At 47.0% G+C, this 15651-nt stretch overlaps 2 long non-coding RNA genes across 5 annotated transcripts; one reads left to right on the top strand and one right to left on the bottom strand.

The window, feature by feature from the left end:
- On the top strand, window positions 2790–11582 carry LOC110389869. 4 transcript variants are annotated; one of them, XR_002433423.1, is made up of 4 exons: window positions 2790–3332; window positions 3429–4121; window positions 6266–6368; window positions 9295–11582. It is a non-coding gene; the product is annotated as an uncharacterized LOC110389869 (long non-coding RNA). The 4 variants fall into 4 exon arrangements; XR_002433422.1 differs by having other exon boundaries at window positions 6125–6368; XR_002433421.1 differs by having other exon boundaries at window positions 6266–11582.
- On the bottom strand, window positions 10651–15403 carry LOC110389870. Its single transcript, XR_002433424.1, has 2 exons — window positions 15004–15403; window positions 10651–10950 (listed from the first exon to the last, which is right to left on the bottom strand). It is a non-coding gene; the product is annotated as an uncharacterized LOC110389870 (long non-coding RNA).

Below are 15651 nucleotides of genomic sequence, written 5' to 3'. Positions count from 1 at the left end.
CGGCGGCTCGCAGCGCGTTGCCTAGCAACGGCGGTGGCGGGGGGATAGGCCTGCGGGGCGCCTGAGAGCCGCGGGGCGGGGCAGGGCGGTCTCGGGGTTCTGTCAGCCGCCTCTACCCGCACAGCCCAGGCTTCAGCTGGCAGAGCTGATTGATGAACCGCTCTCTATCATCTTTGAGAAGTCTTGGAGAATGGGAGAGGTGCCTGAAGGCTGGAGGATAGCCAGTGTCACCCCGGTCTTCAAAAAAGGGCAAGGAGGAGGATCCGGGAAAGTACAAGCCAGTCAGCCTCACCTCCGTCCCTGGGAAGGTGATGGATCAGCTTGTTCTGGATGCCACCTCCAGGCAATTGGTAGAGAAGAAGGTTGTCAGGAGTAGTCAGCATGGGTTCACCAGGGGAAGGTCACCACTGGCTGGGTGGATGGGGGGAGAGCAGTAAATGTAGTCTACCTTGATTTCAGCAAGGCGTTTGACACTGTCTCCCACAACATCCTTATAACGAAGGCTAGAAAGTGTGGAGTAGATGAGTGGGGGTGGGTTGAGAACTGGCTGACTGGCAGAGCTCAGAGGGTTGTGACTGGCAGTGCAAAGTCCAGTTGGAGGCCTGTATTTAGTGGTGTTCCTCAGGAGTTGGTGCTGGGTCCGGTCTTGTTCAACATCTTCATCAGTGACCTTAATGAGGGGATAATGTCCACCTTCAGCGAGTTTGCTGATTATATGAAGCTGGGAGGAGTGGCTGACACACCAGAAGGCTGTGCTGCCGTTCAGTGAGACCTGGACAGGCTGAAGAGTTGGGCAGGGAGGAACCAGATGAGGTTTAACAAGAGCAAATGTAGAGACTTGCACCCAGGGAGAAATACCTGCATGCAGCAGTACAGGTTGGGGGATGACCTGCTGGAGAGGAGCTCTGCAGAGAGGGTTCTGGGGATCCTGGTGGACGACAGGTTAGCTATGAGCCAGCAGTGTGCCCTTGTGCCCAAGAAGGCGAATGGCATCCTGGGGTGCATTGAAAAGAGTGTGGCCAGTAGGTGGAGGGAGGTGATCCTGTCTCTTTACTCTGTCCTGATCCGGCTTCACTTGGGGTATTGTGTCCAGTTCTCATCTCCCCTGTACAAAAAAGACAGGGGTCTCCTGGAAAGAGTCCAGTGGAGGGCCACAAAGATGATAAAGGGCCTGGAGCACCTCCCCTATGAGGAAAGGCTGAGCAACCTGGGTCTGTTCCGCCTTGAGAAAAGACGACTCATAGGGGATCTGATTAACATTTATAAATATCTAAGGAGTGGGATGCAAAGGGATGAGGCCAGACTCTTTTCAGCGGTGCGTGGTGATAGGACAAGGAGAAATGGCCACAAACTGAAGGATAGAAAGTTCTGCACAAATGTGCATAAGAACTTCTTCACAGTGAGGTGACGGAGTGCTGGAACAGGCTGCCCAGAGAGGTTGTGGAGTCTCTTTCCCTGGAGATGTTCAAGACCCGCCTGGATGCCTACCTGTGCAACCTGGTCTAGGGTGCCTGCTTTGGCAGGGGGGTGACTGGGTGATCTCTAGAGGTCCCTTCCAGCCGCTACAATTCTGTGGTTCTGTGATTCAGTCACCATGGAGAGCTGCGGGGGTCTCCACACGGCTTTCCTGTGCCCCACTCCTGCTTTGGGTGAGGGATGTCCCCCCCCAGAACACCTCTCAGAGCTTTGATGTTTGAGGAAAGGTAGCATCTGTGTGAGTAAAAAATGTTGGCGGAGCAGTTCCGGCTGCCATAAAAAGGAAGATGGGTAAAAACACTTTATTACGTGTATTGCTGTGTGGCTTTGGTGAAAGAATTTGAGTTTTAAAATATGTATTTGAGGTTTGTCCTCAAATTGTTGTTTTTTTTTTTTTAAATCTACTGTTTTGCTTGTGTAATTTCATTGATTTCATAAATCTGGGTACAGTGTCATATAACAACCTTAAGGAGAAGGGGAGGGGGAAAGGCAAAAAGAAGATATTCTGTATTTTCTCTCTTTGTCACCAATTTACCTCAGATCACTTCAGCCCACGATCTGCACCAGCTCCATTCAGTGATGAGACCATCATACCTAATGCTCACTTCTATTTGTAATTTGGAAATAGAATGTTTCCAAAATATAAATACTGAAATGTTTGTTGATTGCATTCCCAGTTTTAACCAAAAGTCACTATTTCTTCAAAAGTGTTTATTTCACAATTATTTATCCACGGCAGGACATTACAGTGACTATCACAGCATTTTCCTGTTAACAAGTGTACAGGTGTGTAAAAAAATTGAAAAGTATTTAATAAAAAATATCTCATCACCAGCATTCACTTGTATAGATAGATCATCCTGCTTCTGCTGAGAAGGGGAGTTCTGCAGCTTCTCCAACTCCCAGTGAGGAAATTGTGAAGAAATGTTCCAAGCAATGTTCCCAGTGTGAAGAACTACCATGCAGCGGAGTGCAGCACCGCACATGAACATCATTACAGAAATTACTTTGTTTGCAATTCTCACAGCTAAAGGAAAACAAAACAATCTTTCAGGTCTGGGTGGTTTTTTTTGTTTGTTTGTTTTGCTGTGCATCTTGTTTAAAACAAACACAATCTCAGCATTTTAATCCAACCTACGAGACTTCTTGCAGCGATGATGCCTCTTTCATTTTGCCACAACCTGCAACATTTGGCATCCACAACACCTCTGAACGAGTCTGAATAAAATATAGAGGTTGATGTGAAGACCTAACTCTGAAAAAGCACCTCCTCCTGCAACTCACTTGGAGGATTTTCTGTGTTGTGTAACGCATTTTTCTGTCCACTGTATTTTTTGTAAGGTCTGGATGGTATAGAAGTTCTGTCACACAGAAATAAACGCAATGGTCGGCTCTTCCGCAACAAGGAAGCTCAGCGAAATACAGCTTTATGAAATGTAATTTGCAAACTCAAATGCTCTGGCCGAGAATCGCTGCGATTAGTGTCCCGTTCCAGATTTGGGGATGATGATGAATCTCTCAGAGCCGCTTCCTCGCCTTCCGGAAAAGCCCCTCGAGCGGAGCAGCGGCTGCAGTACCTCATTGGATCCGGATGGCGGCGCTGTTGCGCACGGACGGCGGTGGGGCGGGCGCATGCAAATCTACCGCAGCGATCAGCCAATCGGCTGCCACCGGGCTTGGAGCGGGGGCAGCTGGGAGCCACAGCGATCCGTTCCCGAGGTTCGCTCGGGAGCGCGTACGGGGAAAGAAGTAAGAAAGAGCGGAGAGTCGACGAGGGAAGAGCGTCGAGAGCTGCTGGTCTGATACCGCTTCTCGCTCTGACCGCAGAGATGGCTCGAGATGCCAAGGTGGAACAGGTAACGGAGGCGTAGAAATGACATAGTGTATGTGGACCACGCAGTTGCTGTTTTTTATTGCTGTGTGTTTCCGGTTGGCTATCTCTATGGTAATAGGTCCTCCCGGCTCTGCTACACGTCCGCCTGTATTCCCGGAAGTACCGTCTAATTGTCGTGAACTCCTACGCCGCCGCTCCGCTATTATCTATGGTCTTCAGTCCTCCAGAAAGTAAGACGCATGCGCCCGGCAACACGGAAGTAGCGTCTTTCTGCAGGAACAGCTGTACGCCAGCAGTTCACTGGTCCCTATTGTAGCAGGCCCTCCTGACTGTACTACGCATGCGCACGGCAAAGTGGCCGTAGTGCCGTTTCGGTACGTGTAGTGCCGCATCGCAGTGAGCGGGGGGCAGCAGAGAGCCGCTGCGCATGCGGGGTGCGTGACCTTTAGGAGGGGTTTAGCACGCGTGCGCGATTCACATGGAGGACCGATGACCATAGAGCCTGCTGGAACCCGGAGCCTAGCGCGGCTTGCAGGAAGTCGCTTTGTTTACTTCCTGCTGCGTTGGGTCGCGGGTACGTGGCGGCGCGGCGATCTCCGTGTGGATTGTGACGTCCATCAGCAGCACGGGCCCCGGACGCCAGCGATGCCCCGTTCGCGCCCAGTTTAACCCTTCGAGCTCTGCCTCGCGCTCTTTTTCTCAGGGTGGTGCTGCAGCCGAGGCCCTTTGAGCGACAGTTGCACTGCAGCACCCCTGCTACCCACAACAGCCTTCCAGTTAACCCCTCACTGTATTCTTGAAACGCTTCTTAGTAAGTCCTTCTAAGGAAGATGATCAAGTCACTTTTAAACTAACAAGTTCAACCACACCACATAACTTCAACAGAAACATGTTGGATAGCATATTACTCCCCACCACAGGTACACCTCACCTCCCTGCTCTTATGTTGAAGCAAGTCTTCCTACCACCGACAACACTTATTAGTCCCTCACATCTCCCCTCTCTCCCTCTATGGACACCAAGGTCCCCTGTTGTCCCCGTGCTCTCCTGTGCATTCCCATAGGGCATGACGGGCCCCTCCCACCCCATGTCCCCATCAGCTCCACAGCGTGCTGCACGGCACCCTAGAGACCTCCCAGTGCACTCTTAAGTGCACTCTAGGGAACTTTCCCAGGGAATCACCTTCCTGCCAATCAGATCCCACCACTTCAATCCTCTCTCACATTTAGGGCAGCAAATAGCCTTCCTAGATTTCTCAAGAAGTCTCCTGGGGCCCTAGTGTGCTTTAAGGCATCCTACAATAGTCCTATGGACCCCAGGGCCCTCTGTTGTGACCTAGAGGTCTCTCAGGGCCCCACAGTGAACTCTAGGGCAGCCTAGATGCATTCCGGAGCTACTGAGTGCGGTCCCAGGTGCTCTAGCATATGTACATTACAAGTTACCACTGAATTCCAGCTGGCGAAGCAAGTATATACTTCATGATCCTTTATCTGTTTGTGTGCCTGTATATATATATATATATATGGATATGTGTGTGTAGAGCTATATCCATATACATGGCACTACCAGCATTAATACTCACCAAGCCATTCCCAAGAGCAGGGTTAATCAGTGCAGCAAGTGTTTCACACCAGAGATGGTCCACATTAAGGAGTCTGGAGTGTGCTGGGCATCCCATGTGAGGCCCCTGTGTGTCCAGAAGATCTGCAGAGGGGCTTTCTTCTATCTCTTATAAAGAAAGGTTGAGGGAGTTGGGCTTGCTTAGCCTGGAGGAGAGAAGGCTCAGGGGAGACCTCACTGTGGTCTTCCAGTACTGAGGGGAGCTTACAAGCAGGAGGGGGACTGATTTTTTATACGGTCTGATAGTGATAGAAAAAGGGGAATGGCTTTACACCAAAAGAGGGGAGATTTAGGTGAAACGTTAGGAAGAAATTTTTTACTCTGAGGGTGGCAAGGTACTGGCGCAGGCTGCCCAGAGGGCTTGTGGGTGCCCCATCTCTGGAGGTGCTCAAGGCCAGGCTGGATGGGGCCCTGGGCAGCCTGAGGTGGTGGTTGGCAATCAGCCCACGGCAGGGGGTTGGAACTGGGTGATCTTTAAGCTTCCCTCCCACCTAAGCCACTCTGTGATTCTGTGATTTTGTACAGGGGTTCATTTTTGGCTGAAAGTGAGTAGCTGTTTATACCTTTCTGAGGTACATATGTAAATGGACATAGGACACCAATTACTGTCTTTGCTCTTCATCATGGTTTCTTGCTTCTGCCCAATGTACCTTATCAGAGATATCTCAGGCTCCTCTGGAGATCTCCAGCGCATAGAGCTCATTCAGAATGCCCTGGAAACTGCTGGCTATGGAGATATCCATCTCTGTCTGTAAATTTACTGGACTGTCTTTTTGGCTGTTCTCTGCAACTACCACAGCGCAGCCAGGGATACAGCTTCTCCTCTGCAGGACAGCTCCCAAAAGGCAGTTCATAGGGCCCTTAGTATCAGCCAAAACATCTAAGCAGCTACTGAGAGATGCTCTAGAATGGGTGCTGCAAACAGTAACTGTTAACTACCTTTGCTCTTTTTGTCTTTACTCAGTGGCACAGAAAATTCAGTACTGCCTTGCAGCCCAGTAGATATTTCTAGTTATATGCTACTTACTTTTCCTTCATCTGTTCCTTTTCTTTGCCATATGCACAAAAACTGCAGACAGAACCTCTTAAAAAAAAAATTGTTTTGCAGGTGAATTACCATGGTTGGAGGGTTGAGTTAAGAACTAAAGGCCTTTATAGATAAACCAAATAGTTAACCATTTAATCTAATTTCAGGTGAAGCCATATTTCTCTTGATGGGAAAGATGAGCCTGCTGTTACTGACTGTGATTACAAACATAGTGTGTACCTGCATCCCTTCTAGTGAGGACTATAAGCAGTTACCACAATAGGTCAGTGAGAATATCTGTGTTTCAGGTTGCCTGGAACAGCGCTGCATCCCTCAGTGGTTTTTGTTCTCACAGCCATGAACTCTGCATGAGGAAGAGCTGACCAGCCTGCTCCGGTGGCATAGTCGTGGGTATGCATTATCCCCACTCAGACCTTCATATGCACAAACAAATCTCTCCACCCTCAGCAACTTCAGTCACTCAGAGCACTTATGTCTTCCCTCTCTCCCAAAACTTTCCTTTCTTGTCCCTACAACTCCTAAGACTCTTTTGTTCATTCTTCTTTAAACAATTTGACTGCAATCAACAATATCGGTCAAAAAGCTGCTCTTCAAGTTGTTGGATGTCAGGAGATTATCCTACAAGTGAATCAAACTACTAAAGTCATTGGATGATTCTAGTTTAATAGCATTTTTCCTAAGCTTTGACCATGGTTCCCTGTTAGGTTTTGTGATAAAAACTTTGTCTCCATAAGCTCAAAGCATAAAGGCATTACAGCTGGTGGAGAAAGCCCCTTTTTAACTCAAAGTGGTAAGGCCATGTAACAGCTTAATCAGATAGCTCTTTGCTGCTCATTTTCTTCATTGGTGTTGCTCTGCTTCTTCAAGGTATATCTTCAAAAGCAGTATGCATTGAGTATTTTCAAAACAGGAACCATCATCTTATTGCCTGCTAGTTTCCACTAATGTCACTGCTGTTGCTGTCTGGAGAACAATTCCTTTCACTTGCTGCCTCTTCTAACTCCTCTATATTTCACATGCCAATACACAATCTACTGACCTGGGTGGCATGCAAACCCTCCCCATCAATCACTAATTGCATTAATCACCATTGCATTAATCTCTAGCTTTCTTCTCCTGCAGTCACTCAGCCTACCAGTCCTGGGTGGTTATGCCACGTTCACCAGTATGTGACGTGAATTTCAGCCTGCTTTCGCCATAACCACCTTATTGTTGGAGATGGGGGGACGAGGCAGAATATCAGTGTCTGCATGTTGCTGGCTCTGTGTGGAACAGCTGACCTGCTTACAAAATGCAGGTCTTCATATCCTAACCTAGCTATACAAAGCAACTTTTCCTCTTCTTTCATCCACCTTCAGTTCCCACGGGCCTTCATTATGAAGATTTCGATTGATTGCTGCTAACATACACTTGAGTCCAAATATCTGTGCTATTCATAGCAAAGCACTCATTCAGCCAAATGCTTGGCTGTGTCAGCACTCCTTTGATCAAACTGAATAAAAGACTTAACCAGGTGTTCCTCATAGCCCCAGGTCATCGGAAGGAATTCACCAGTGCAGGGATGATGTGCAGAAATAAAATCTCTCTGAAGTATGGAGGGTAAATGATGTCCAGAGTTCCACCAAACAGGAGGAAAGATTTTGCCAAAGCAGGACTTTATCTGCCTTTAGAAGCCTTTCAAAGGTATCCTGCTAAGTGGAAGGCAGAGAGAGGTACTTACATGTGCCTAAGTTAGACTGTTCCTGTGCTGCAGGGAGCAAAGAGCATGGTGCACACAGACACGTTAGTTCATGGTGGTATTTCTCATACTCTTATACGATGTGGCAGAGATCTTCCACCTCTTCTCAGATTCCTTGATATGCCTGAGCAATGTGTGATCTTACAGCCATGTTTTTGCCAGAGTAATAAGAGGTTCTGCCCTGTGGGTGCACATGCCTCTTGGTTCTCTTTGTGCTGTTCTGGTGCTTTGTCACACGCCCTCCTGGCTTTGCCAGCTTCCCACTACATGCCATTTTCCCCACTGCAAAAGTCCCCTTTCAACGCTGTGAAGCCTTTCTGCCGTGCATGACTGATTCCCGTACAAGTCTCATCGGAGCAACAGGGGGCACTCTCGCACTGCAGTCTGCACGGCCGCATTCGTTCCGCGAACGCTGCCTGGAGTCTATCAGCACTGACAAGCAATCATATGTCACCGTGTGGTTAATTCTCCAGTTTGCAACCGACTGTCAGTGCAAAGAATACTCCTTGAAAACGGATAGCAAAGATGTGCTCCTCAGCTGTATGAGCTTCCCTACAGTTGCTTTATGCTGTCTCCTACTCAAGGTCAGACTAGCTGAGACCCTTCCATCCCATCTCATCCTTCTCTGCTGCTCTTTCTGCTTCCTCCTGCACAGCAGCACTAGTAACAGGAGGGCACAGCACAAAGAATTTCATCAGGGAACTTGAAAGTAACCTGTCAAAGCAGTAGGGAGCGTTGTTTTCAGTCTGTCTCAGTTCCTTCACATACAACATTGCTTGGTATCACTGCCCACTCTGCTGCCTCAGGGTGCTCACTGTGGGCCACCAAGGACAGAACCAGGCTGACCCTGCTGTGCTTCCTTCTCTTAGAGGAGCACAAGCTTCCCTGGAGAACCCCGTGCCCGGCCCATTGCTGGAAAGCTCTGCCAGCCTTCTGCCCTTCGTACACCTTTCCCTTGCTTCTCTCCTTACATCAGCTCTGTAGACACAAGTTCTGCCTTTTTTGCTACATACTTGCTGAGGAAATAAATGGTGTGTCACATCAGTTGATCCCTGTAGTGTTTTTCAGTTCTGATTCTTGCTGATCATGCCTGTGCTTCCCTTCCTGTGCCTTCTGCCTGAGCGTAGGCACCCATCAGAGGTTACATGTGTGTCCTACTATCTGTAGCCATGCAGTTTTATTTCGGGGCTTGCCATTTGCAGCTAGCTCATTTGGTGAACAGGCTCCTTAGCTATTCTCCCTGTCTGATACTCCCTAGACCAGAGGGAGAAGAAGCTGAGCTCTTTAGGTGACTCCTACAATCATGATATCCTACAGAAAGGCCATGAACCTTGGAGAAAAGGCTCCCAGCCTCTGTTCCTAGCACTGTATTTCACACAGACATGAAATACAGGGACTGTTTTTGGAGCAGAGATCAAATGCAGCTCCCAGCTGAAGGGTCCTGTCTGCCCTCTCTGACTGTTGCTGCACAAGACTGATGCACAAGACTGATGCTGCACAACAATGCCAGAACCATTCCTTACTCTTTCTCCTGGAAAGACATAGTGTGGTGATTTGAAATGTGTATACTTCCTACAGATGAAGAGAACTGGACAGGTTATCTTGAGCATATGCTTCAGTCACTGGACTAACGGAGACCCGGGAGCGAATGCTGCTGGATGCTAAGAAACACAAATTGGGCAGTATATATTACACTGAGAAAAATACCTGGACTGCGGCCTTCGTGTGGCTCAGAGGAACACTTAGTATCTGCACAATGACTGGACTTCAACTCACTTTTTGTAAACCACCCACACCATTGTGAGCTGACCTAGAACAGGAACTGGACTTTATGGCAAGTTCTTACTGCAAAATAAGCCAATGCCAGAGAACTAAGCTCTGCTTTTGGACCTGTAACAAATACTGCACAACATTTGGACCCTGCTAAATAGCAATTTATGAGAGAGATCTGGTGCACCACAGAGCTGGCAATGGACTGTGCAAATGAGACTGTGTCCGAACTGGTTCCCCAAACTCTTTGTGGCCGCCTTCTTCAGGTTTTATACTTCAAACCACATTGTACACCCTAATGCCACACTGCAGCAGGCAATGTATGCTGTCCAGGGATATAGCACTTGCTCTCTCTCAGGCACTATGAACTGGAAAAGCACACATGCAGAAAAACCCCATGTGTTATGAGAGAGCTCTCATGCAGCCCAGCTGAAACCCAGAGTTAGAAGTCAGATAATGGGGAGATATCTAGTTCTAAGTATTCCTGTGAGCGAACTGAAAGCCTGCAGCAGGAATTACTTGCATCTATAAAAATATGGATTAAAGCACTGTCATATTTTGAGCCTTAAAGGAGAGCTGTAGGTAAAGCCAGACTGAAATTTTACACCGAATCCTAACTGAAGAAAGAAAATCTCTCCCTAAAGATGCTGTAGTTCCCTTGCGTGCTTCAGAGGGCAAACCCAGTATTTTGGAAACATCCAAAAACCCAAAGACTTCTATTTGCTCGAGGATTCTCCTTCATTCCTTCCTGGGGTGAAACAAACAGATAATCCTCATTGTTAGAGAAACATTACACTTCACACAGGTTTATCAGTACATAAACACAATTCATTAAAAAATATATATATAAGGATGAGGCTTAATTTAAATCTACTACAGTTAATGAAAGCCCTCGGTAGCCCGAGATCTAGCTTCTCATAACCCAGAAGAGAGGAAACATTAGCATCGTCACACTTCTGCCCTTAGCAATGACCCCTTTGGCACAAGGTTGAAACGCAGAGGGAGGGCAAGCTGCACTGCAGCAACGCAGGGTACAGATTGCTGGTGCAGATGCAGGACAACCAATGCACACCGCCTTCTGTATAAACCTCACTACATTTTGTGTACAGAAAATCGTTACTGTGGAAATACATTCTTCTTTTTTTTTTTTTTTTTTTTTTTTTTCCCACGCTGCAACAGAAGTTTTCCAATACCTCTCTTCTTTTCTTCTGTCATTCAGTTCCGTTCCGGGTGAAGTTGTCCCCGTCTCTGTAAAATGTTATGAGTTTAGCAGTCCTCAATACTGGGAAGTACTGCACAGGTATGGAGGAAGGGGAAAATGTGGTCATGTGTGGATGGGGTGGTTTCTTCCTGACAGCATTAAGAACCCGGTAGTTCTTGCAAGTGAAAGGCTCCATCTTCCTGGCCATACATAAATAGGTCTCCAGCTAGACTTTGCGTGACTGTGACGTACAGGATGAGACCCTGCGTTAGCAAAAGTAACCAAGCGATGAGGTCAGTACAGGACAATGGGAAAAACTGAACTCCGTTACGACCGACCGTCACATTGATAAATGCAGCTTCGTTGTTTTTTATAAACAAAATTAAACTTAATTTGCTTCACAGAGGCTAAGGTGCCGTTAATTCAAAACCCACCAAATTACTCGCTGGACACAGTTAATAGTCAGCAGACCACATAGACCAGGCTTTGAAAGCATTTAATATTCACTGAAGTGCTGCTTGTATCCAATTATAACTCACTACTTGCCATCTTAATAATTTAAATCTGTCCACTCTTTAGAGAGGGGGAAAAAAAGCACTAATCAAAGACATGAATGCACCTTTTGCTTTTGACAGCATTAAATTAAAACTAAATGGTAGATCTTGAATGAGTTACTCTGCAAGAATAAAGGCATTAATGAGGTAATTTCATTATAGAGGCTCATCCAAGCCTATGTGAAAACAAGGGAAGTAAATGGAGAGGAAAGCCACCGAGGAAATTAGGGTTCCTTCCACACTAATTAATGTTTTGGGGCATTTAGTATAGGCACCAAATTAACTGCTCCAAAGAACTCCATTGAAGAAAAAAAATACATTGTTGCCCTGCCATGTAATTAGAAGACAGTACAAGGAGAACACTTAATGAGTATAAAGCCAGCCTTTAACTTATTCTGCCCAGCTTCTGAAAACATGCCATTGTGGAGGCCTAAGTTTAAGGAAGCAACAGGCGTACAATATAGGATTGTTTAGGTCCTTCTGTTCGGTGAGCTGTAAACAGGTAGCCCTGAATGAGAGACTCTGGGACTCCTGGGAGGCCCGGCTTCCCAGCAAAAAAAGACTTAAATGCATCCAGAGGGAAGGAAAAAAGGTGAATAGGCCCAGAGCAGCTCGCCCAGTGAATGCTCACTGCTGTCTTAAAAGATTACATGATGTTGTGCCACCCCCTCTCATTGAGTTATCTTTACACTGCTTTTGTCTCCTCTAATTGGAGCTGATGAGGTGCTAATTGGTTGCTTTTTAAAAAAAGCACTGCTTAAGCACTGGCAAGCAGAGTAAGACAGCGTGAGTGGAGTTAATGAGGGCTTAGCACCCCACAGACCTCAAGCAGCCCCAGCGCCATGTATAGGCATGCCTTCCTGTCGGCGTAAACGAGCACGTGAAGGGACATGACTGAATTTAGGTAAATGTCCGCGAGAGGGTTGTGAGAAAAGGGGCAGTGCCGGGCAGAGCCCCGCTGCATGGCAGGCACCCCTGGCACGGCCGTGCTGCGGACGCCTTTTTCCAACATACTTCGCGTGGTTTTTGTTTTTGGAGGGCTGACGGTTTTGTGCGAGGTGTTTTGATGTGAGGAGATGGAGCTCAACCTCTTGCAAGAGGCAGCGGTTGTTCCTACAACAGCCCCTTGGTCCTGGTTTTGCCATACCCGGACATGCTTGCTAAAGAAGGCTCTGAGTGATGCCGGCTAGTCTGCACCTTACACCGATGGTGGAGGGCTGATCTTGCCTCCTTCATTTCATAAAATCATAGGATGGCTTTGGTTGGAAGGGACCTCCAGGATCATCAAGCCCCAACCCCCTGCTGCAGGCAGGGCCGACAACCTCCACATCTGATACCAGACCAGGCTGCCCAGAGCCCCATCCAACCTGGCCTTGAACACCTCCAGGGACGGGGCATCCACAGCCTCTCTGGGCAGCCTGTTCAGCACTTCATTTCTACACCGATTCTGAAGTTCCCTGCTATTGAAAGTATTCCCAGTCCTAAATGGAGAATACAAGAACTATCCGGTCTGTTGCTGATGTCGCCCAGCAATAGGCAAAAATAATCCTGCAGGTTTACTGAATGTGACACTGCAAATGTATGTGGTGAGCACAATCTTCTGTCATGTCTGAATCTGAATCTGCTTATATGTTGTCTACACAGACGTGTGGCACGGAGTGATCTTTCAGTATCCATAAAGCTGTGTTTTTTACACGTAGGTGATACTTTGGGGCTCCAGGAAGGAGTTGGCCAACCACAGAACCATCTGGGTTGGAAAAGACCTTCAAGGTCAAGTCCAACCATCATCCTGACCTGAGTCCCTTCATTAGACTGTGTCCCTTAGTGCTACAGCCATGCGTCTCTTAAACTCCCCCCCAGAGGAAAGGGGACTTCCCTGGGCAGCTCTAAATATGTTACGTCTTGAATGAAAATTCTGCCAACTGTGCTAAAGCACTTACTTAACTGAAGTTCAGCTAAGCTACTGCACTGCTTGGCGCTCCCTGCTTTTACCTACACGAACCTAAACAATAAAAAAGGACTTTTCATGCAGCACTTTAAATTCTGTGCTTGGTGACTGTAAGACTTTAAATACAAGCGGTTGTCATAAAGACACGCAGTAAATAAATATCACAGAATCATAGAATGGCTGGGTTGGAGGGGACCTTGAAGCTCACCCAGTTCCAACCCCTGCCAGGGGCTGGTTGCCCCCACCAGGTCAGGCTGCCCAGGGCCCCTTCCAGCCTCGCCTTGAATATGACATCATAATTAAATATGATATCATAATTAGACTGAATGATAACTGATGTTCACTATCCTATGTTAGGAATAGTCCTAAATACAATTTCTTTAGACTTCGTTGGACTGAGAAGTCTTGTCTGGAAAAGAGAGTTATATGCAGCTATGACTTTATGATATAAAAGATGCACCAAGGTTAGGCTCTTTATGGCTCAAATACTATGGAAGTATGTCTGACACAGTAATTCAGAAGATGGATTTTGCATGCCTCTGTGACCTGTGGATTATCCTTTTTTAGCCAGCACTTTCACTGCTGTGTGGTAAAACCATACATCAATGTATGAACTCCAGCAGAGGAGCTGATACTGACATTGCAAACTCTTCTCCCCTCTTTCACAGCCTCTAAACCCTTCAAAATTCCTGGGGGGGGGAAGGGGGGAAGAGGCTGAAGCAGTTAAAATTATAAAACATACGGTCAGATCAAGAACATTATGTATCTCTTATTAAGACAATTCAGATGGTCTGTTTATGCTGAAGAGAAAATAATAGTGAAGGCTCCCCTTTCATCACTTTTTTCTTTTTTTTTTTTTGCCTATGTGTAACCACAATTAGAAAAACCAATTAGTTTGCAAACAGACAGTTACTTGGATATGTGTTTATGCTTGGTAATTTGTACTCCTATTCACATTCTAAACAGGATTCTGTTCACTCTTATGCATGGGCACTTGCTTTTCTTTCTGTTGTCATGAAAACCGGGGATTTCTTGCAGGCTGCTAGAAAGAAACTTCCTAGTGGATGAAGTTAGGATTAATTCCTCTAAACATTTGTTCCAGGAGCTATCCATCTATAGAAGCTCAGCAAAGCAGAGCTCTTTGCTTTAGGGGGTCCCAAAAGATGCAGAGCTAAAAAATCTTTCGGTTCCCTTTAAGTCTAATTGAACAAATGTCTTATCTTCCTCCTGCCCCCAATTTATGCACTTAAAAATCTTCATGTGTTTTCCATGGTAGGTATAATTGTGCCTGCAGAGATCTGCACTCTCATCACGGTTACCTGCTGAGTTCTCACAGAATCCTTGCAGGAGGTAGTACCTTGGGTTTCCTTTGTTTCCCATGGGATTAATAGCTGCTGATTTACCCCTAGCCAGTGTGACTTGGGTTGTAAAATCACATGCTGTGCATGCAAGATGTAATCCTTACATATATTCTACCCTCTTTCCATTTCCTCCTCCAGTTCATTTTTTGCCTTGCTCCTGTTGGGCAAGGTGCTTCCCGGACCCCCTCCCTTCCTAATGAGCATGGCCACAAATTGGTACACAATGTGGCCAATTTAAATAGAAATTACCTTCATTTTCTGAAGGTGATCCTACTCTCAAGAAGCAAAGACAAGCAGGCTGGGGTACTTCCCCAGCTCCTAGTGTTCCCAGCCTACAAGGTGGTAGCTTCATTGCTCTGACTGCTGCTTCATCAGCTGCAGCTTAGGGATGCATACAGAGGATGAATGCAGCCCTACCACACCAAAGAAGGAAGAAAAGTAGGAGCCACTTACCTTAGCCCATAGGATGGCAAACCTCACCTTCTGCTAATGAGCAGTCTAAAAATGCCTTAAACCACCCCCCTCTTTTGGTAGATTTGGGTCTGGAAGCCTTATCTTTTCCTCCGGAAGTGGTGAGCAGTTTAGTGGTTGCAAATAGTAGATGTCACATGGCAAAGGCAAAATCACATTTGCCATTAGTGTTGCACCTGCTAGAGCAGAAGTGTCTTTCTGTTTCTGCCGAGAGTTGTTGCTTGGGGTACTTTCAGGTCAGATCACGTGTGAGTCCAAACCAGTGGCTCCTACCTCCAACTGACGATAAATCTCCCATCTCTGACCTCAGAGGGGATTTATCAGCCATCCCTTCATATTCCCAATACAGTGGCATAGCACCTGCTGTAGAAAAAAACACTTTCCCATGTGTTAGTTAGGCTGTTAGTAATGCCTGCAGGGAATGCGAGCAGCAGAAGGGAGCTGGGTGAGTGAAAGGAGAGCTGGGTGGGCTCTGGAACCCTTCTGCAGCAACCCAGTGCTGTGACGGGGGCTTGCTGCTGTTGGGAGCCCTGACATCCTAGGTCCCTGGGTCCCGTGAGTCAGTCCAGTGACCAGGATGCTGTCAGCATGTCTCAGGGTATGAGCGTATGTTTTCCTCTGAATTCTGAG

This window comes from Numida meleagris, chromosome Z (genome assembly GCF_002078875.1).
Source record: "Numida meleagris isolate 19003 breed g44 Domestic line chromosome Z, NumMel1.0, whole genome shotgun sequence".
Classification (NCBI taxonomy): domain Eukaryota; kingdom Metazoa; phylum Chordata; class Aves; order Galliformes; family Numididae; genus Numida; species Numida meleagris.
This window is presented reverse-complemented; position numbering and strand designations above follow the sequence as displayed.